This window comes from Antechinus flavipes, chromosome 2 (assembly GCF_016432865.1).
Source record: "Antechinus flavipes isolate AdamAnt ecotype Samford, QLD, Australia chromosome 2, AdamAnt_v2, whole genome shotgun sequence".
NCBI lineage: Eukaryota > Metazoa > Chordata > Mammalia > Dasyuromorphia > Dasyuridae > Antechinus > Antechinus flavipes.
In genome coordinates this window covers 8,266,222-8,290,430 of record NC_067399.1, presented here as the reverse complement: position 1 = coordinate 8,290,430, position 24,209 = coordinate 8,266,222, and positions in this window count along the sequence as shown.

Genomic DNA, 24,209 nt, shown 5'->3' with positions numbered 1-24,209 from the left:
CCTTTGGGGAATCACCTGGGGACTGCCTGTTTTTAGTCTCCTCGGGATTTAGAGTCTGCTCTCTATCTGTGTAAAAGCTGTCTAGGGTTAAAGTCCTCTTCAGCTTCTTGCTCATTCTGTCTATTAATCAGAGACAAACTACCAAAGAAAAACAGAAAAAACTGGAGTCTTTCTTTGGGGGGGGGGGGCTGGGTGTGTTATCGAGCTTCCTCTACAGACTGCAGGTGGCAGCAGTGAGGCACTAGCAGGACTGTGCTGCGCCTGCGCTCTGAGATCCCAAAGCGTGCTGAGTCACTGAGGGGGGGGAAGGGGGGGGCGGCCAGGTCCTGAGAGACTCCAGCTGTTTGCGGTTGTGTTCTTCAGCCCCGGTGTTTTTAGCTTCTCTGCTGGGCTGTTGACTTGCTGCAGGTTCCAAACCTGTAGTGAAGCTCTCCCCGCAGAGACAGCTGCGATCACTCCCCACCCCCTCTCCAGTCTGCTCCCGTGCTCTCACTGCCGCTGCCCGCCGCCTGCGCCCGATCTAAAACCGCCCCAGCCCTCCAGTAAAGACAGACCTTTCTTGGCAGATCTCAAGGATGGCTTCTCTTGGTAACTATTTGTGGGTTTTTTTCAGTCAAGCATTGATTCAGAGGCTTGTAATGAAGTGGATAGTGAGAGAAAGCGCGGAGCTTATGCAACTGTGAGCCTCCTCTCCGCCATCTTAACCGGAAGTCCTCAGGGAGTTCTGAGATCATTACCTGCAGAGAAGGAGGGTAAGAATGGACTGAAATTCAGTGAAAGTGACAGGGTCAGAGTGGTTTTTAAAAGAAGAAAGTGGCAGATATTACATGGGAAAGGCAGTGTTGAATATCCAAGGAAAAGGAGGAGTTAACAGATTAGCAGTCTTAAAAGAGAATGAAATAAGAACAGAGAGAAGAAATGGTACTGTGGGACGCAGCAACATTTTTCAAGAAATGGGAAAGAGACAAGGACTAGAAAGACCAGATGTAGTGATTGCCAAAATATACCTGGAGACTACACACATAGTAGCCAGAAATCAGCTTCTATTTGACAGATACAGCAATAAAAAACCTTTATGGTTAAGGCTAGGTCTAGAAAAACACTAAAGAGTATTTTTTGGTCACATTGAGCTTTTAGCAGACATGAAAAAAAAAAGAATAAAATGTTCTGCCAGGACACTAGAATAAGCAATTTCTTTATATACAATTTTATAGATCACTTTGGAATCACGACAAACTTAGATATCCAGAACTTGCTCTAAAAACAGCAGCACACAAAAAAGGTGAAGCTTGGGATAGTGCTCCCTCTTCCCTAGGAGCAGACTCAACTTTAACATAAAATTAAAAACTAAAAAATGAGCTGAAAAAAAAATGAGCAAACTCCAAAGGAAGGACTTGACAATAAAAAGCTACTATGATGAGAAGAAAGATAAAAACACAAATTCAGAAGAAGAGAACATTGTCAATACAGCTACACCTTAAGTATTAATGAAAAAAAAAAGTGAATTGGTCTTAGAACTTAAAAAAAATCTAGAAAGAAATCAGAAAGGATTTTTAAAATTCAATAAAAGAGGAGGAAAAATTGGGGGAAAAAAATCAGACTATTGCAAGAAATTATGAAAAAAGGCAACAGCTTGGTAAAGGAAGCACAAAAAATATTGAAAAAATGACCTTAAAAAGCAGAATTGGCCAAATGGTAAAAGAGGTACAAAATTCCACTACTGAAAATAATTTATTTAAAGAAGAAAAATAGACCCTAAACATCATCTTTAAAGAAATTACCAAGTGAAACTGTTCAAGCTTCCACCAATGTGTTTAGTTTCCCCAATAAACTGGGGAATAAATGATTTGATGAAATATAATAGCAAAAAAGGCAAAGTGAACATGTTCTCTCCTACAAATGGATACTCTTTCAGTGAGAAGAGTAAATACAGTTTGAAATATCTACATGGAGAGGTACATGCAAAGGGAATTCATGTGGCCAGGCACACACACACACACACACACACATATATATATATATATATATACATATATACATATATATATGTATGTATATGGCCATTGTAAGAGTATTCATATCTTCTAGTAATTTCATTGCAAAGAACAACTTGGGTATTTCTCTATTGGGGTTTCAAATGACCACAACTGATCAGCAAAGCACTGCCAAAAGTTAGCAATATGAGGCCAAGTCTTGTCTCAGACACTTCATAGTTCTTACTGCGCTTACTGGATTCAGCATTCTTATCTATAAAATGGTTTTAGTAATAGCACCTACCATATGGGTCTCTTGTGACAGTCAAAAGACATAACATATATAATACATTTGGCAAGTCTTCAAGCTATACAGAAATGTTAGATATTAATGATACAAAAGGGAGAGAAATAAGCATTTATTAATCATCAACCATGTGTCAAGTACTGTATTTAAAAATATTACCTCATTTTATTTTCAAATCTTGTAAAGGTATGTGTGTTGTGATATGGGACCTACCTTCCAGTGGCTTCTGGAGATCTAACACAGACCTGCATAATGGATCTCTTCATGTGAGAGGATGATGATGATGATACAAGGAGACTGTATCTCCTTGTCTCCCACAAATGGATACTCTTTCAGTGAGAAGAGTGAACAAAGTTTGAAATATCTACATGGAGAGTCTCCTCAAGGAAGCTGAGAGGCAGTTGCTGTTCTCTGACCTCCCCAATGAGAGGCAGTTGCATTGTCTGACCTCTCTCCTCTTCCCTCTGCCTTCAATTTATTTCATTCCCAGTCCACAATCAACACCTGGGTCAGTAAAGGCTGCTTTGCAACTCCATCAGGTGTTATGATGTAGAGGGCCAGAACTTTGGAGAAGTCTACTTGAAACAAGGTGTTAACTCAATGGAATGGATGAGATGATGCTTCTCTAGTTCACATATATCTAATATGATATAATGACATAATCACTTTAGTTTGATATAATGATATAATCACTTTAGATTGGCTTGTACTCAGTATTCTGTAATGATATAATTGTAATAGGGTATTTAAGGGCTTAGAGAACTGGGGACAAAGTCAGACTCAGACTGAGACTGGTTGAGACTGGCAAACTGGCAGACTGCTGGAGGAGACTGGCTCAGACTGAGACTGGCTCAGACTATGACAGACACAGACTGTGAAGGAGACAATAAAGACTTTGGACTCTATTCTCATCCATCCTTGTGGTGACTCTCCTGCTGAGACCAAGTTCCTTCAGAATAACCTCCAGAAAGCTAGCCCAAACATTACATTATGATTCACAACTGTGGAGGCTCTCAGAGAATTGACCTGCCCCTTCACTAGACATGGTCCTTAACAGGTATGCTCATTGTCTCTATTTTATAGAGGTTAAATAAGATTGATAATAATAATAATGACTACTAGTGATAATAACAGTGCTTGGTTGGTCTCAAGTATGGCTGCTGGATGTGAGCTTATAAAGCCTTTCTCTGTATCCATTATCTATTTTCAGCTAGCAGTTTTGGCTACATCTTATTTTCATCCTAAAAAAATGAAAAGTGGGATGTGACATCTCTTTGTAGTGTACAGATGAGAAACTTAAGCTTAAATTCTTTTTCAGTAGTGAGCTCCTTTCATATACTTATTATCCAACAAAACAAAAGCCCTTAGCTGCTTTCTCCTAGGGAAAAAAAAAATTGTGTATTCTCAGTTTTAGCAGTGACATGTTTTTTTTTTTTTTTTTTTTCTCTCCAGAAAAAGAATACTCACTGATGGCACACACTGAACTGAACATAGTACATAATCCAGAACCTGGATTGTTCAACTGTTCTGATGAGAGTAGTCTACAGTTGGGGCATCACTTCTTTCTTTGTGAAGAATATACTGCTCAATTATGCTAGTTCAGATATCATACTTTTTTTCTTTTAAATTACTGTAATTTATTCAATTTTCTCTTGTTTTCAGTTCACTAAAATTCCTTGTTTTTGTTTATTTGATTGCTCATTTGTTTTTCACATGAGACTATATCAAGCTATACTTTACTTACCCTTAAGTAAACTTTTTCAAACACAACTATAGGATTTTATGTCCATATTTATTCAATTTCATAACACTATTTAGTCCAATTTATTCTATTAGCTTATTAAGATCACCTTCATACAATAGATTTGATAATAATGGATATTCGGATAAGCCCTTAATCTATATCTATAATCTATTACCAATCTCCTTCCTGAACCATAAACTTTACAACCAGTAGCTTATTGAACACCTCCATCTAAATGTACTGCCAATATTTCAAAAGCAACAAGTCATAATGGGAATGATTTTTTTCCCCATTCCTTTCTTTTGATATTATGTAATCTCTCTGTGGGCAGGCCTGATTTTATTTTCATCTTTGTATTACTCAGTACTCGTTAGCACAATGTTTGTCACAAAGCAGATAAATTTTAATTGTTAATGAACTGATTCCAACCTCACTCTAACGAAATCTGCTTTACTGTATCTATTTAGTGAAGGGTCATCTTTTCAGTGGCTCAAGTTCATAGTCTCAGAATCATTCTTGATTCTTTATTTGCTCTTTCTCTCCCAGTGCCTGCCCATATCTGAATTAATTTATTGCATTATTCATGTATTTATTGTGGCTGCAATATAGGAAAAAAGTCTTCTCCTGAGAAAGATCATAAGTTTTACCTGCCCCTCATGATTTCTACTCATGAATTCATTATACCATGATTCTTTATGGGTAGATGAGGCTATAAGCAACATATAGTCTCAGTTCTAATATTCCTGATTTGTGACCAGAAAATAAGACTGCTGGGGGAAACTTTGGGTCAAGTGAGTCAAACATATCATTTTATTTTAGATATTTACCAAGAAAGATCAAGAAGGCAGCAAGTGAGGAATAATGTTTCAATAATATTTTAAGAAGTGCAAAGAATACAGAGGCAAATGTAATGCGGGTAAGAGATGGAATGGTGAAGGGATGTAAGCAGGATTTGGGAAGAGACTAGGAGAAAAAAGGGGACAGAGAATCAGTTGTGTAAGCATAGATCAGAATTGGAAGCATTCAGGCAGTTTGGCAGTATGGACCCTTAAGAGGTAAAGGCATGGGGGGGGAAGGTGTGGAGAGCAACAGAGCAGAAATTTAGGGTCCCATTTAAATACACACACACACACACACACACACACACACAGTCACTTTAGGCTTACTTAGTTAATTGATGTATCCACCTTATCTCAAAGCTATCAGCAATACCTTAGGGTTACATGACATTTTGCTGGTGTTTTACTGTTTTTACTGCACATGTTGGAAGCTTATCTGAAGCTTACAGACCAGAGTCACTTAGCAGGACTGCTGTTACATTAAGGCCTAACCAGCATCCCCTAATTTAGCACATAGTCTCAGGATATGGTTTTAGTTAATTTATGAGAAGTTGCCAGTGGCTCCTATGCTCCACTAATTTATGAGACCATTTGCAAGTAACTGTTATGTTTCTTAATTTATGGGACAGTTTGTGACTTTTATGTTTCCCTTTGCAATCTTACTTCCTATTCTTATTACCTTATATTAGATACTTATAAAGTTACTATACTACATGTGAGGAGGGATGGGAAATATGGTAAAGGGGACCAGAAAAAGATAAAATTCTAACAAAATAGCTAACTAATATCTAGCTCTTTTTGATTTTTTTTCTTCACATCTTTCTTATTCTTCCTCTGCTCTTCACTCTTATAGCCATATTTCTAATTCTGGTCCTTATCATCTCTCAGATGGATTGCTGCAATAATTTAATAATCAGTTTAAATGCTTGCAGACCTCCCCTTACTAATATATCCTCCATACTCTGCCCAAAATAATCTCTGTAGGCCTGAATAATAGCTAGTATTTATGTTAGAGAAGAAAATGAGAAACCCCTCCAGTATCTTTGCCAAGAAAACCCCATGGATTGGATTGCCATGTGATGATTCATAGAGTCACGAAGACTTGAACATGGTTGAATAACTCAACAACAATAGCAGTAGAGATGTCATGATGCTTTAAGGTTTGCAAAGCTTAAATATATATTATTTGATCTTCACAATAATCCTGAGAGGTAAATGTTTTTATTTATTTGCATTTTCCAAAAGGAAAAAGAAAAGAGAAAGAAAAGTAAATGGAAGCAGACACTGGCCAAGTCATTTTCCCAGGAGCACATAATCATCAAGTATCTGAGATAACCAAAAAATTCCTCTCCCTGATTCCAGATCCAGAGCTCTACCTATTGTACCACAAGTGCTTATGCTTGACCATGTAACCTCTTTGCTCAAAATGCTTTAGGGAATAGCTTTCTTTTCCTCTAGGATTTAATCCAGCTTCTTCACCCTATCATTTAAAGTCTGACATAATCTCCCTCCCAGCACTTGTCTTTCTAGATTTATTTCATAATTCTTTCCTTCAACTGCTCAAGTTCACAGCAATAACATGACTTGAGTTGTGTATTTTGATGTACTTCTTTCTCATCTCAGCACCTTGGAATCTTGGTCTTTCATGGCACAGTTTTCGTTCCACCTCGTCTAAGAAGTCTCCCTTCAATCTCCACAGGTAATTATCTTTCCCAAATTTTTCTTAAATATGTTTATTTTGAAATATATTGTATTTTCCCAGTAAATATAAGTTCTTTGAGGGCAGAAAGACCCATTTGTCTTTCAGTTTTGTAGCATAAGCATATAAATAAAACAGGACATTAGGCATAATTTAGTTGCCACTGTTTAGCATCTTGTTGTTGCTTCTATTCAGTCATTCTCTCCTTTCTGTTCAACTGCTAGAATATTTGTTCTTTCCCTAATTATATCTTATACATTTGTGTTTATAACAAGGTTTTTCTTACTCCAAGACCAGCACTCAATAAAAAAAATGTACTTTTTTACTTTTCAATTTTATATATTTAATATATTTCCCTCAATTACATGTTAACCAATTAATTAACAAATTAAATTAATATTTGAGTTTTTAAAGTTTTGAGTTCTAAATTCTGTTTCTGCCTCCTTTCCTCACCCTTTTTGAGACAGTGAGCAATAAGACATATTTTATATGTATATATATATTGTGTGTATATATATATATATATATATGCATATACACACACACACACACACATATATATATGCAATCATATTTAAACATTTCTATTTAGTCATTTTGTACAAGAAGACTCAAAATAAGAATAAGAATGAAAGAACGTGAAAATGGTATGTTTCCGTTTATGTTAAAACAATATCAGTTTGTTTTTTTAAGGCAGATAGTATATTTCATCATTAGGCCTTTGAGGATTGTCTTGAATTATATAATGCTAAGATTAGCTAAATTATTCACAATTATTCATCATACAGTATTGCTGTTATTGTGTACAACATTTACGTGGTTCTGTTCACTTCCCTTTGCATCATGTAAATCCTTCCAGTTGTATTTTTCCCTCTGAAATCATCCTGTTTGTCATTTCTTATGGTAAAATAATATTCTATCACAATGATATACCATAGCTTGTTTAGCCATTCCACAATTAATGAACATCTTCCCAATCTTCAGTTTCCGATTTTTTGCCACCACTGCTGCTTTACTGTTTTTGTATAAATACCTTTCCCTTTTTATTATCTCCTCAAGATATAAATCTAGTAATATTGTTTGATCAAGGATCTTTTGGCCATAATTTCCAATTGTTCTTGTAATGGCTGAATCAATTCACAGATCTACTAACAGGACAAGCTGTCTATTAACAAATCCCTGTTGCATCAAATAGAGGATACTTAATCCAAATCTGACTACTGCACCCCACATTATGTTGCTCCTCAAGATTTAATCCCCAAAAATATGATTCAGATTTTAAGACATGGAATCCTAGAAGCACAATATCATCCCACTAGAAACACGACCTCTAAAAGCGCATTTTCTTTTTCTGTAAACCTGACACTATGAGTTATTGCATGGGAGCGGTCTGTCAGGAATATTCATTGAATTACTTGCTATTTGGAAATGGAATTTTTATACAATATGATCATCCACCGAGAACTCTGTCCTATACAATTCTGTTGCTGGTGTGAAAAAATAGGTATCTGCAAACAAGCAAGTACATCTTCGGTATATGTATGCACACAAAATGAAAAACATTGATGGGCTACAGTTTGGGTGTTGTGGGAATCTTTGCTTCCTGTTTCATTCATTAATCAGTGCTTATTCTCTACCAACTCAGTGCTAGATTTTTAGGAACAAACATAGGAACAAACAAACTAGATTGTTAGAAACAAAACAATATAAAAATAGTTCTTGTCTGTAAGAAGCTTACAGTCTTTGGGAAGGAGGGCTGTTCATAGAAAAGATAATAAATACAAATACAGGGAAAATAAACAGGCGGGGGGTGCTGAGGCAAGATCAGAGTAGAAAAGTACTGGGTCCACTTCTTCCAATATTTTCTTCCAGATAACTTTAAAATAATAATTCAAATAAAACTCTCAAGTGACAAAGCTAACAAAAGGCCAAAGAGACATTTTTACCGCCCGAGACACCTTAAAAGAACTGATGGAAACATGGTGGGTGGAGGGGTTAGGGGCACTAGAGCCTGGCCCAGAGCTCACTTGGAGGAAACACTGGGGATGGGATTAGATTGTGTCGATTGAAGCTGCAAGGTAGTCCTGTGAAAGTTTTGGGTACAGAAGCAGATTCTGTCTGGAAACTTCATTGGTTATTACTCGTTTGGAGTTATAGTTCAAGGACCTGAAGAATAGTATTGTTTCCAATTCAAAAGGAGGAAGGGCCCTTTGGAGCAGTATATGCCATAATCCCAAGGGATCAAAGGTTTTTCTTGAGTAAGGACCAGAGTTCAAAACAAAAGAGCAGTGAACAAACCTCTCCCCAGATCACAGGATCTTCAAAATACCAAACAATTTCAAAAAGCAGTGCAAAAAAAAAAAAAAAAAAGTCTAAATCTTCAGACAGGTCCTTTATTACCCTCAATATGTAAACAAAGTCCAACATTAACATAAAGTTCCAAACCAAGAAACAGAATGGTAAAATAAAAAAACAAGAAAAAAACTTGTTCATTTATACATATGTGTATGTATTTGTGTGTGTGTGTACATTGTGATAACAGAGAAGATCAAAACAAAAGCACAGAAGAATACAATGAGGTCAACTATAAGCAAAACTTCAAAGGAAAAAAATAATGCTAATGATATACAAAAAAAAAAAAACAGGATGCAAATGGGTATTGAAAACAGAAGAAGAAAATAGAATTATAAGAAATGAACATAGAATAATCATAATTGTGAATGTGATTAGGATGAAATCATCCATAAAATGGAAGTTGACAGACTAGATTATAAAACAAACAAGGAATATACTTACAATAAAAAGATATACACAGAATTAAAGTAAAGGGCTATAGCAGAAATGTTTCTGTTTCAGCTGAAGAAGAAAAAGGCAGATGGGCAATTATGATCTTGGGCAAAGCAAAAGCAAAAATAGACCCAATTAAAAGACATAAGCAGGAAAACTAATTCTTGCTAAAAATAAACAATGGAAATAAAGTAACATTAATACCAATTGTGTGTGTGTGTGTGTGTGTGTCTACTAAATGTCAAAGTATCCAGTTTCTTAAAGAGAAACAAATATAAATAGGTTACAGGAAAAAGTAAACAGTAAAGCTTAATAATGGGAGAACAACAATCTTCCTCTCTCAGAAATAGATAAATCTAATTATGAAATAATAAACAAAGAAGTCAAGGAGTAGTATAACATAGCAGAAAAGTTAGATATAGTAGATGTGGAACAAATTGAACGAGGAAGGAAGAATTCTGGGGAAATGGTGAAGTAAGTCAGAAAATTCCAAATTCTCCAGATTTCCCCCACAAATAGACCAACATTGTGCCTCACTTAGAAATGTGGCCCAAACTATCATATCCAGCAAAACTAACCATAATGTTAAATGAAAAATAAGAGATATTCAATAAGCTTGCAGATTTTCAGGACTTTGTATCAACCAAATCTGAACTTAATAGAAAATATAACATTTAAGAGCCATCATCAATGATTAATTTTAAGGGATTCAAAAGGAATAAATTATTTATGTTTTTTTCAAAGGAAATGCATACCATATGTTTAAGATTGACACTAGTAGTTGGGTAGCTTAAAAGAAAGCTTTGGAAAGTACTGAATATGATATGACTCTAAAAAAGCAAAACTGTTTCGGAAAGAGTAAAAATAGCAATTATGCTATATGAATGAAATACATAGGCTGAGTAGACACAGAGACATGGGGGAAAGGAATTATTCACTCTGAAAACTTATATAACAGGAAGGGATTAAATATGAAACAATACACAAACACACACATGTGTGTGTACATGTGTGTGTGATTATATATATGTATGTATGTATGTATCTGTATGGACACATATACATATCTGTATTGTGAATAGCATGAAGGATACAGCCACCTCCAAAATCAATAAAGAAATAAGGGGAGAGGTCATAGAATATGATGGGGCATAGAAGTGATGTAGTTTTATGTCAGTGGAATAGGGTGTATAGATTAAAGGGAAAGGAATAAAGAGAAAAGGAAAGGGTGGGGAAGAAGATAAGGGAGAGATCCATGGATGGTGTGGATTTAAGTAAAAACAAAAGTCTACATAGAAATAAAGTAGAAGAGTCATCAGGTATAGGATGAGATATACACAAACACTACAACAAGCATCAGATTTAAAATGCATTAAGGGGAAAAATAGGGCTAATACTCATTGATCACAAAGTAAAACTTAAAGATTCAATCAAAAGACAAATCTATATCATATGTCAGTCATATTAATATTGTTTTGGATTCATTTTACATATGTTTAAATGCATCTCTTATAGTTGTATGTTTGCATGTAGTTTATACATGTGTGTGACCATATATGTATATGGTGTGTATACATACATGTATAAACACATCTATGCTTAACTATAGCCTACCTGGATGGGGGGGGAAGGGAATGAAAAGAAAAAAAAGTAAAAATTATATAGTAAAAACTAAAAGAATAACCTACAAGGAAGCAAAGATAGTCATGAATATAATCTCTTCTATTGTTATATATCCTTTTTTGAAATGGAAATTAATTGTTATAAATTCTGTATCCTCCCTGATGTTCTGCTGGGCACAGGGCATTGTTTTGTTTTGATTTGTTTTGTTTTTCCTTGTCTTTTTTTCTTTTTCTATTTTTTCTTATTTTGTATTTAGTTTTAAATTTAAAAATATATTTAAAAAAAGAAATACATGAATATACATGGAAATGAAAGAAAATTCAATAGAAATGGAAGGGAATATGCCATATGTTTCTCAGTTATGCAAGACATATTCTCAAAAGCTGATCATATATTGGGGAATAAAAATCTCACAATCAAAATTCAAAAGAGCAAAAATATGAAATATACCATTTTGGGATCATAATGCAATGAGAATTACATTTTATAAAGGACCACAAAAGCAAAGATTAAAGGCTAATTGGAAAGTGAAATACTAAATAATTTCATCAGTCAGAATGAGAGCAAGACAACGTTCCAAAATCTGAGGGATGCAGCCAAAGTGGTGCTTAGGGGATATTGTATAGCTTTAAATGTTCACGTGACAGAAAGACAGAGACAGACAGACAGGCAAATCAATGGATTGAAAATGTAATTTAAAAAAAAAAAACAGAAAAAGAACAACTTAAAAATCTTAAACACTAAACTGGAAATCCTGAACATTAAAGACGACATTAATAAAATTGAAAATTAAAAATGATACTACTATATAAAACTAGGAGATTTTTGTATAAACAAAACATAAAATACTGCAATCTGATTAAAAAAAACACAAATTACTAGTATCAAAAATTTAAAAAAAAGGTGAATGCACCATCATTGAAGATGAAATGAAAGCAATTATAGTGAAATAGTTTGCCCAACCACAAGACAGTAAAACTGACATTAAAAGTGAAAGGGATGAATATTTATACAATATATATTTCAACTTCCCAGATTAAAAAATGAGGAAAATAAATATTGAAATGATCTTATCTTAGAAAAAGAAATTGAGCAAGCTATCAATGAATTCACTAAGAAAAAAATTCCCAGCAGATTCACAAGGGAATTCTATCACACATGTTAAGAAACAATTCATCCCAATACTGTATAAACTTTTTCTGAGGGGAAATAGATAAGAAAGGAGTCCTACCCAATAAGAATATGGTTTTGACAGCAAATCAGAAGGAGCAAAAATAGAGAAAGAAAATTATAAACCAATTTCTTTAATATCAAGGCAAAATTTTTGAATAATATACTACTAAGAAGATTATGAACACCGAGTTAGCACCCTAGATACTTTAGAATCAGCTGGAATCAGGATAAGCAAAAGTCCTTGGTCTTTATTCTTGGTCTTTAGGGTAGAAGTGAATTGGATGGACACAGGATCTCTACAACCTCTCCTCTTCATCTCCTGCCCAAAAGTGACTCTGGCTAGTTTTACTCAATCCCCTAGTCCCTCCTACAATTCTCTGTATACTCCAATTATCAAGCCAGCACAGAATAGTGGGAAGAGCCATTTTCCAAGCATATGTTAATAGAATATTGTCCAATCAGTAGTTGGCCTTGAGTGCTCCATTGTCTGACCTCAGTGCACCAACTCAAGAGTTTAAGTCCTTTACAGAAGATTACAGTAATAGATCCCAAAGATCATATACTATGACTAGGTAAAATTTATTTATTTGGTTTTTTTTTTTTTTTTTTTTTTTTTGTATTCAAGGAGTTCTCTTTAATGAGGGTGATGATACATATAGGAGGTTCCTTATTGTATAATATCAAGACAATTTTCCTGATAATTTCTTGAAAAGGCAATTCCAATAGATTTGGGATGGAAAATACCATCTACATCCATAGAGAGAACTATGAAGACTGAAAATGGATCAAAGCATAACATTTTGTCCTTTGTTGTTGTTGTTTGCTTGCTTTTCTTTCTTTCTTTCCCATATTTTTATTTACTTTGATCTGATTTTTCTTGCACAACATGAAAATATCAAAATATGTTTTAAAGAATTACACATATTTAATCTACATCAGATTGCTTGCTGTTTTGGCAGGGGGGAGAAGGAGGAAGGGAAGTAATAAAAGGAGGTAGAAAAACTTGGAATATAAAGTGTTTTTTTTTTAATGGATGTTAAACACTATCTAAAACTAGAACATATTATACTACAAAACTGATTACTAAATTTAAAAAAATTGTACAAACAAACAAACAAAAAAAATGCAGCCAGGATTAGAAGAGAAGCACAAAGCTGAGAGGAAAGATTTATATCCAAGGCATTATTTCTAAAGAGAATTGAATCAGATTTATAGCAATACAAGCCATTCTCCAATTGACAAATAGTCAAAAGATATGAACAGACAATATTCAGAAGAAGCTATCAGTCATTTCTATTCACATGAAAAAATGTTCTAAATCATTATTTAGAAATGCAAATTAAGACAACTCTGAGGTACCACTACACATCTCTCAAATTGGCTAGGATGACAGGAAAAGATAATGATGAATGTTGGAGGGGATGTGGGAAATTTTCAAGAAATTATCAAGGAAAATTGTCTTGATATTATACAATAAAGAACCTCCTATATGTATCATTACCCTCATTAAAGAGAACTCCTTGAATACAAAAAAAAAAAAAAAACCAAATAAATAAATTTTACCTAGTCATAGTATATGATCTTTGGGATCTATTACTGTAATCTTCTGTAAAGGACTTAAACTCGAGTTGATGCGCTGAGGTCAGACAATGGAGCACTTAAGGAGCTTGGAATTGCCTTTTCAAGAAATTATCAAGGAAAATTGTCTTGATATTATACAATAAGGAACCTCCTATATGTATCATCACCCTCATTAAAGAGAACTCCTTGAATACAAAAAATAAATAAATAAATAAATTTTACCTAGTCATAGTATATGATCTTTGGGATCTATTACTGTAATCTTCTGTAAAGGACTTAAACTCTTGAGTTGGTGCACTGAGGTCAGATAATGGAGCACTTAAGGCCAACTACTGATTGGACAATATTCTATTAACATATGCTTGGAACACTAATGCATTGTTGGTGGAATTGTGAACTGATGGAATCATTCTGGAAAGCAATTTAGAACTACACCCAAAGGGCTGTACAATTGTGCATACCTTTTGATCTAGCAGGGTCTCTACTGGGCTTGTATCCTAAAGAGATCATAAAAAAGGAAAAGGACTCACATGTATAAAAATGTTTGTAGTAGGTCATTTTATAATGGCAAAAATCTGTAAACTGAGTGCATACTCATCAGTTGAGGAAGGGCTGAATAAGTTACAGTATAGGAATGTAATGGAATATTATTTTTTTGTAATAAATGATCAGCAAGATGATTTCAGAGAGGCCTGAAGAGACTCACATGAATTGATCCTAAGTGGAATAGAACCAAGAGAATATTGTACATAGCAACAAGATTATGTAATGATCAACACAGATGGATGTGGCTTTTTTAAAGAATGAGATGATTCAGACCAATTCCAATAGATTTGTGGTAAAGCAACCAGCGATATCCAAAAAGAGCACCATGGGAAGTGAATGTGAATCACAACATCACAGTTTTATCTTTTTTGTTTTGTTTGCTTTTTTTTTCTTTCTCACTTTTTTCCTTTTTGATCTGATTTTTCTTGTACACAATGATAAATGTTTAAATATACTTAGAAGAACTCCTTGTGTTTGACCTATATCTGATTACTTATTTTCTAGGGAGAGGGCAGGAGCAAGCGAAGAAAAAAAATTGGAAAATAAGATTTTGCAAAGGTGAATGGTGAAAACTATCTTTACATGTATTTTGAAAATAAAAGGTTACTATTTTTAAAAAACCCTATCTTTAAATATATTTGGAAAAATAAAATACAATTTAAAAAATATAATTTCTTGAAAAATGATATAAAAACTCTTTTTTATGACTATCAATAGTTGCAAACCTGTTTCTATTTTAAAATGCTAGAAAGCATAGGAACAAATGAACTTTTCTTTCTAAAATCAAAAGTGAGCATTATCTGTAATAAGGGCAAACTTGAAGCTTCCCCAATGAAACCACTATCATGCAATAAGAAGAAATTCTAGAAATGCTAGCTATAACAGTAAGACAAGAAAGAAAAAATTAAAAAATAGAAACAATGAAGGAACAAAATATCATTTTTTTTGCAAATGATATGATGATATATTTAGAGGACTCTAGAGAATCAACAACAACAACAGAAAAAACTAGTTGAAACAGTTTATTATAATATAATATAAAATAATCCCACATGAATCATTAGAATTCCTCTCTAATACCAATAAAAATTAGCAGAAAAAGATAAAAAGAGAAATTCCTTTTAAAATTACTGCAGACAATATAAAATTCTTTGCAATCTATCTGCTAAGCCAAAGCCAAGGATTATATGAACACATATAAAATATTTTCTACAAATAAAGACTTAAGTAATTAGATAAATATTAATTGCTCATGGGTAGGCTGAACTAATATAATAAAAATGACAATTGTGCGTAAATTGGTCTACATGTTCAGTGCCATACCAATCAAACTACCAAAACATTATTTTATAGAACTAAAAAAATAATAAAATTCATCTGGAATAACAAAAGGTCAAGAATATCAAGGAAATCAATGAAAAAAAATGAAAAAATAGAAATAATGGTGACTTAGTTGTACTAAACCTGAAAGTATAGTAGCAGACATCAAAACCATTGAACTCTGCAAAGGGCTATAAAACTGTGCATACTCATTGATTATCAGTGCTTCAGTGATCCAGACCAATCCCATAATAAGTATTTGTTGATAGATTGATTCCCTTCCTGGAATACTCTTCTCCTTCATCTCATTCTCCTAGTTTCTCTGATATTCCATCTTATTCCAAAAGTCATTCCCAATCTCTTTTGCTCTAAGTGCTTTCTCTTGGATATTATCTCCAATCTAATCTGTAAATATTAAATTATTTAACACATGTAAAGTTCTTTGCAAACCTTAAAGCTCATCATAAATGCTAATAATTAATAATTATTCATTATAAAAGCAGAAATCATTTTTGTATGCAGCTATTTACGATTGTCTCCCCATTAGATTGGGAGTTGCTTGAGGATAGGCTCTCTTTCTTCCTCCCTTTCTCCATCTCTCTTTCTGTCTGTCCTTGTCTCTTTGTCTCTGTCTCTATCTCTTTCTTTCATTCTCTTTCTCTCTGTGTCTTTCTCTCTGCCTCTGTCTCTCTCAGTCAGTCACTGTGTTGCTCTGTCTCTCTGCTTTTGTATCTTTCTCTGTCTCTGGGTCTCTGTTTCTGTCTCTCTGTCTCTTTGCCTCTGTCTCTCTGTCTATCTCTGCATGTCTCTAACTCTTTCTATCTCTCTGCCTCTGTCTCTCTGTGTCCCTCTGTCTCTCTCTTTCTCTCATCCCTTTCTTTCTATTCTCAGCACTTAGCACAGTGACTGGTGCATAGTTAGTTAACTGCTAGGGAGAGAGGCTCTAGTCTCTTAGTGACTCCCCAATAGACCCAAAGCCTTAGCTCAGGTCTTCTGTCTCTATGTGCAGTCTTGACAGCCTGGATGTGAACAACCTCCCATCAAACTTGACTTGAAGTAGCCCTGTGCTTGCTGTTTCACCCTTTGATGTGATTACTTTTCTTTTGCTATTCTGTGTCTCTTATCTATCTAACATATTCACTTAATAAAAAAAGTGTTTCTCCCTCATTCGACAAAACGTTTATAATTTTTTTATTTCTTAATTATAACTTAGGAGGTTAATGATATAATTAGCTAGGAGAGACAAATTCCAAGCAGCTGACAAAACATTGGGCAACAAAGACAGTAAAAGCAGATTAGACCATTTCTCACTGGAGAGGGGATTCAGGCCAGTTTCACTCACAATTTCTAATTACAGATTTCCTTGCTTAAAATGGAATTGATTTAGAAATGTCTGGCATTAAGTTCAGGAGTGTGCTGGGAGATGTTTAACAACCAACTCCATCCTTCCCGTCTACATACACAACACACACACACACAATTACACATACATATTGCATATAAGAAGTACTTTTCAGTTTAAAATATTATTAATATAAAGTTTCCCAATGACTTTTTTGTGTCTAGACAATCAACAAAACAATAACTCAGGATCTGAGTTGTAGCATTTGTCATTTTCTGAGGTATAAATGCTCACAATGAAAATTTATTAATCCCCGAACCGGTAGGAACTGGCTCTAAAACACTGATGGTCTTTCTTCTGACTAAAGTGTGGGTATTAGGAAAAGGACAAAGCAAACCAACTAACAAAAGAAGTAAACAACATTACCTTTAAACTTTTAATTACACATGAAACTTTTATAAGAAACTATAGTGCACACTGTGGCCACACACCAAGAAAAAATGTCTCAACAGATTGGCTAAACCAGATTGAGAATAACGAATTATCGTCAAACCCATAACGAGTTTTACCTAAAGCATATGAAGACTTCTCTTGGCAGATTGGATGGATGAGAGCAGTTCATTCCTGCAGCCATGAAGGTGGCTGAAGCAGGAACTGTGAAAATAGCAAAAACATTTTTATATGCTATTTGGATCAGGCAAAAATTGGGTAATATGGCTAGAGTTTGGCCAAAAATTTTCCTTTAATTATCCCTAATTGACTGTCTGAGCACATGGTTATTAAATCTTATTAGAATATATTACAGGGCTCTCCAAATTAATGGGCAACATAAGAATGGGATTTGAGGGATAGAAAAAAAGAAAAAAAATACTCCAAATTGAAAACTCAGTCTAAGAGCTTCATCTTTTCACTACTCAGGTTCTTCAGTGCTCAAGGAATGGCTTTTAGTAACTAAAGATTGTGTCCAAAGTGTCTCTGTCCTAACTGAAAAGCTCTTAAATATAATTCTGAATCTCCTCCCACTTCTTTAAAAAGAAAGTTCTTTTAATCTTATGACCAAACTACATTCTTACTCACTTGTGCTCAATAGGAATAGTTACTCAAAGGATTTTTTTTTAAATAAAGAAATGAAATCATGTTTTCAAATTTCTTATTTAGGATATCTGATAATATAAAACCAAGAATCACCTATTCAGCATTTTAAGGTGACTAGTGATGATCATTGATGAGGAGAAAGCTAATATTTAAACAGCTTTGAAGATTCTCAAGGGACTATTATTATCCCTGTTTTACTGATGAAGAAAATGAGTCAGATAGGATGAAGTCTCTTGTCTGGGATGACAGTGCTAGTGGGCAGCTAAGTGGTGCAGTGGAAAGAACATTGGCCTGGAGTTAGAAAAACTAGAGTTCAAATCTGGCCTCAGACACTTACTAGCTGTGTATAACTGACAAGTTGTTTAACCACTATTTGCTTCAGTTCTTCATCTGTAAAATGAAAACACACAAGAAAAGGAAATGGCAGACCATTCCAATATAATAACCAATAAAATAAAACCCTATGAATAAATCCATGGAGTCACAGAGGGTCAAGGCAGCTGAACAACTAAGCAATAACACTGCCAGTAAATGTCAAAGGGAAGATTTGAATTCAGGTCATCCTAATGCCAGGTCCAGTGCTCTTTGAACTCTTGTACCACTTGTATCAAGTCTTACTCATATCTGAACAAATATCTCACTATAACCTTCTGTACAAGGGGGCATCCAGCTTCAGTCCCTACAATGAGAAGGAAGCTCCCATATCCTTAGACATCCTCTGTCAACTTGAATGGTTAAGCTAGAGATTTTCTTATAATGCTCTCAGCATAAAACCATTGATTTGGAGCTAGTATGGAAATTTGATGACAATACTACCCTGATTTTGTGGATTAGGAAATTTGCACAAAGATTAAAGAACTTGTTCAGAGCTAACCACAGGGTAGAATTTGAATTCATGCCTTCCTTATTCTAAGCCCAAACATCCATCTAGTATGGCATGCATTGCTCTTAGTTCTACCTTCTAGGGAAGAGCAGAAGGCTAGATTTCAAAGAATTTTAGAACAAAAAGAGACTTCTGTCTCCCTCTAGCCCAATATCCTTTATACTCTGACTCCAAAGTGGTCATCCATTCTTTGCCTGAGGATCCTCAGTGAGGCACCATGGTATCATGGAAAAAAAGAAGTGAGCATGAAGTCATAGGACCTGGATGAAATCAACATTCCCCAAACTAATTTGTCACTGGGAAGAATATTTGATGCTTGAAAGATTTTGACAGGACCAATAAATCCCACTCTGGAAAAAATCTGTTACTATAAAATAACCTGAGGATAAAGAAAGTATGAGGATGGCTGAGAAATTTTGTAACAAACTATTGAAAAAAAAACTTTTTTGTACAAAAATGTTATCACATTAAATAAATATATCTGCTATAGTCAGAATGACATATTATGTAGGAATATTGTACTAGAAAAATTACAATATGTAATATAGTTATATAACTCAGGGTTAACAGTTTACTTAATCAAATAAAGTAACTAGATAATTATTTGTCTGAGATTCCTTAATCCTTCAAGGATAGTACTTCGCTCAAGGCTTTCCAATAGCAATAACTGAAAAGAGAGACAGACCTCCTCCTTGATCAATACTCCAATTCCTTTAGGAAATGAAAAAGAGGGTATTAGACTTAGGTGGGTCATTTATTTCTAAAATTTCTAAAGATGAAGTATCTACTTCGACACCCTTATCAAAGATGACTTTAATCTCAAAAAAGTAAAGAGAGATAGATCAGTATTTATTGACATTTTTTCCACTTTTATTTTATTTAAATAGAAGTGGGGCAATGGATTAACAAGGTTTAAGACATGCCCCGACCTTTGCATTTCACCCTTTTTTGGCCATCTTGCATTTTGAACCTTTGTGTCACTCACAAATTTCTCTTCTTTCCCCAGTTCGATTCTTTGCTGTCTATTTAGCAAAGCTTAAGCTATTTGAAAATTGGTATTGGTGATTTAGTTTTTGCTTCTTGTTCTAACCTAGATAGATAGATAGATAGATAGATGGATGGATGAAGGCTTCTACACATAACAATATGAATATTATTCTTATATTCCTGGTATCTTCCTGGCATTATTCTTATCTTCTTGATATCTTCCTGATAAGATGTTTAGGACAATGATGTGAGGGTCTAAATGAAGTGATTCAATGTTCTTGTTTTGTCATCTTGTGACACTGCAGAGATTACACAGGATCCAGGTAAGGAAAGAAATCTAAATCAACCTGGCTTTCTGTTTAGCAAAGCTTAAGCTATTTGAAAATTGGTATTGGTGATTTCGTTTTTGCTTCTTGTTCTAACCTAGATAGATAGATAGATAGATAGATAGATAGATGGATGAAGGCTTCTACACATAACAATAAGAATATTATTCTTATATTCCTGGTATCTTCCTGGCATTATTCTTATCTTCTTGATATCTTCCTGATAAGATGTTTAGGACAATGATGTGAGGGTCTAAATGAAGTGATTCAATGTTCTCTAATGCTGAGATATGTTTGGAGATCTTGACCATTTTGGTTTGTTGTTATCTTTCCATTTCTGTCCTTAGTTTATTGTAGGCTGTCCTATCAAATCCTTTTTAAAAAATAGTTTTACACGGCACGTTAAAAAAAATTGCCTCATTTCTCAAATACATAGAGATTTGAGTCAAAGTTATAAAAATAAGAGCCATTCCCCAGTAGATAAATAGTCAAAGAACATGAACAGGCACTTTTCAGACAAAATAATCAAAGCCATCTATAGTCATATAAAAAAAAAAACTGCTCTGAATCACTGTTGATTAGAGAATGAAATTAAAACCACTCTGAGGTACTACTCACACACCTATCAGATTGACTAATAATACAGAAAAGGAAAATTAAAAATGTTATAGGATATGTGGAAAATTTGAACATTAATGCACTGATCCTACTATTTTGGAGAGCAATTTGGAACTATGACCATAGGACTATAAAGCGCTATATTAACTATATAAACCCTTTAATCCAACAACAATTCTAATGTCTATACCCCAAAGAGATCCAAGAAAAAAAAAGTAAATAACATATTTGTACAAAAATATTTACAACACCTCTTTTTGTGATGGGAAAGAATATGGGAATTAAGGAGATATTCATCAATTTGGGGAATGACTAAACGAATATATGAGAGAATACTACTGTGGCATAAGAAATGATGAGCAAGTGAATTTCAGAAAAAAATTGTACATATGTGAACTGAGACAAAGTGTAGTGAACAAAGCCAGGAGGTTATTGTATTGTAATAACATTTATATATACCATATACAAGCTTTATGATTCTCTTATTGATACCGATTCTATCGGGTCCCATCTCTTTCATTTACTACCCATCTGAGGTACACCTGAGGAGGGACAAACTATGTCATTGCTTAGATCTCAATTTCCTTCTCTGTAAAAATATGGCTCTGGACCAGATTTCTAGTGTCAATTCTGGCTCTAAATCTTCTGTTTTATCATCTTGTGACACTGCAGAGATTACACAGGATCCAGGTAAGGAAAGAAATCTAAATCAACCTGGCTTTCTGTTTAGCAAAGCTTAAGCTATTTGAAAATTGGTATTGGTGATTTAGTTTTTGCTTCTTGTTGTAACCTATATAGATAGATAGATGGATGGATGAAGGCTTCTACACATAACAAGTGAAATGAATGAGGACTTTTCCTAATAATCTGAGGCCAAAAAAGGAGAGGAACAAAGAGACCATTTAGGCATACTTGAATCATGTTGCAAAGATCCAAACAGGACGATCCTAAAATCTGAAAATCCTATAGATGACAGTGCAGACTCAAAATTTGAACCTGAGTTTGTGTTCTATGAGGTCACACAAAGTATTCTTCTTAGTCCATTGTTACCAATAACCATTTAGTAAGGAGATAAAAGATCTTTCTAAAAGATTTTTTTAACATCTTCTTGAAGCAGCACAAAGAGGAATATGTGTATATGTATATGTATAATCTCATTATATGTGGAGACATACACACACATATCCCACACCTCTTTAAGTTCCTATGTACTTCTATAATTTCTTTATATATGGAAACACACACACACACACACACACACACACACCTCTTACACTTCTAAGGCTCCCCCAGTACTGGAGATTTGAGGGTTTTTTTTAATTTAATTAGTTTATTTTATTTAATAAATTTATTATATACATTTATATAATAATAACATATTATATAATTATATAATAATAATATATATAATAATAATTATGTATAAATTAATAAAAAATTATTTTATTTAATAATAACTTTATATTGACAGAATCCATGCCAGGGTAATTCTTTTACAACATTATCCCTTGCACTCGCTTCTGTTCCTATTTTTCCCCTCCCTCCTTCCACCCCCTCCCCTAGATGGCAAGCAGTCCTATATATGTTAGATATGTTGCAGTATATCCTAGATACAATATATGTTTGCAGAACCAAACAGTTCTCTTGTTGCACAGGGAGAACTGGATTCAGAAGGTAAAAATAACCCGGGAAGAAAAACAAAAATGCAAATAGTTCACATTTGTTTCCCAGTGTTCTTTCTTTGGGTGTAGCTGCTTCTGTCCATCATTTATCAATTGAAACTCAGTTAGGTCTTTGTCAAAGAAATCCACTTCCATCAGAATACATCCTCATACAATATCGTTGTCGAAGTGTATAATGAGGAGATTTGAGTTTTTAAAACAGAATTACCACATATCACTGACTCACAACCATGTATATTTTTCTTTTCCCCCTTCCCCTCCCCATACAAAGGTAAAGTACCATTTTCTGCTTTGGCTTTGACTGTCATCCATTTCTTCTGGCCTTCTCTAGCACACTAACCTTTTCTACATCCACTATGGTACAGCCAAACTGGCCAACATGTGCTCCTTTCCCATTATGCTCCATATTTCATCTCTGTCTTTGGGGACTGGGATAATCTCTTACATCCACCTTTTAGCATCCCTGGAGTTTTTCATTATTTTTTAACTATTAAAGATTTATTTTCACTCCTTGAGAGCTCTCTCCATAAGAATCATGACAGCATCCTTTCCTACCACCCCCCAATGTTAATGAGACCCATCCCTCAGCCCCCATTACTTTGTAGAGATTTTATTTGTGGTCTGTAGACATTTATATAATTGTCATGTCTTCTCTCTGATGAGGGGAAAAAAAAGAGAAGGGACAGAAGGGAGTAAAATAGGAGGGGATGAGAGGAAAGAGTTCTCTCTTATTGGGGGGCTTCAAGCAGAAGTCAGATGACTTCTTTTCAAGTGTGTTGCTAAGGGATTTTTTTTTCAGGTATGTATTGGACTTCATAGTGAATCAGAATTCTTTTTACTTTCAAATGCTGTGTGATCACTGCCTAGATCTTTTTTACAAGATGCTAATTATGACTCAATTATTAAGTACTTACTTTGTGTACCAAGAATGGTACTTAATATGAGTATAAAAAGGCAGAAATGAGTAAACTCCTACAAGAAGATTACAGGGAAATAGGAATGGGCAATATCTATCTATCTATCTGAGCATGGTAAAATATTTACTTTCTATCAAATTCAATTTCTTCACTGGTAAAATTTGAAAAATGATAGTATCTAAATCACAGGGATATATTGGTAAGGTTCTAATGAGATAATATATGTTAAAAACTCTGTAAATTTCACACTACCATATAAAGTTAGCTATAACAATAGCTATAATTATTATTATTATTATGTTTTAGAATATATGGTGGTTTGAGGAGGAAAAGCCCTAGTGAGTGAATAATCAGAAAGTTCTTTAAGGAGAAGAAGGGGAGGCTTGAGCTAAATCCTAAAATAATAAAAGTAGGATTCTAGACTAGCAGAAGTGAAAGAAAGAGATGGAGAAGGTTTAGATGGATAGGAGGTTAGCAAAAGGCTGATTATAAGAAAGATACAGCATTAGTCCAGGCTCCATTCTGCTCTATGGCATGATCATTAACACGAATAACTAACTGACCTCTCCCCTGCAAGACCAAGATACCTTTTTTCTGTACTGATGGCTTCAAACCATCAGTGCTTCAGACCCTTAAGAAGCAGCCAATCCCTTTATATCCTGAAATAAAAATGAAAAGAAGCTGAACAGGTTGGCCTGAGGCTTGGGAAAACCTTGATGGTTGGCGAGCTCTGAGCACCAACGTGGACACATTCAGAAATGTGTCAA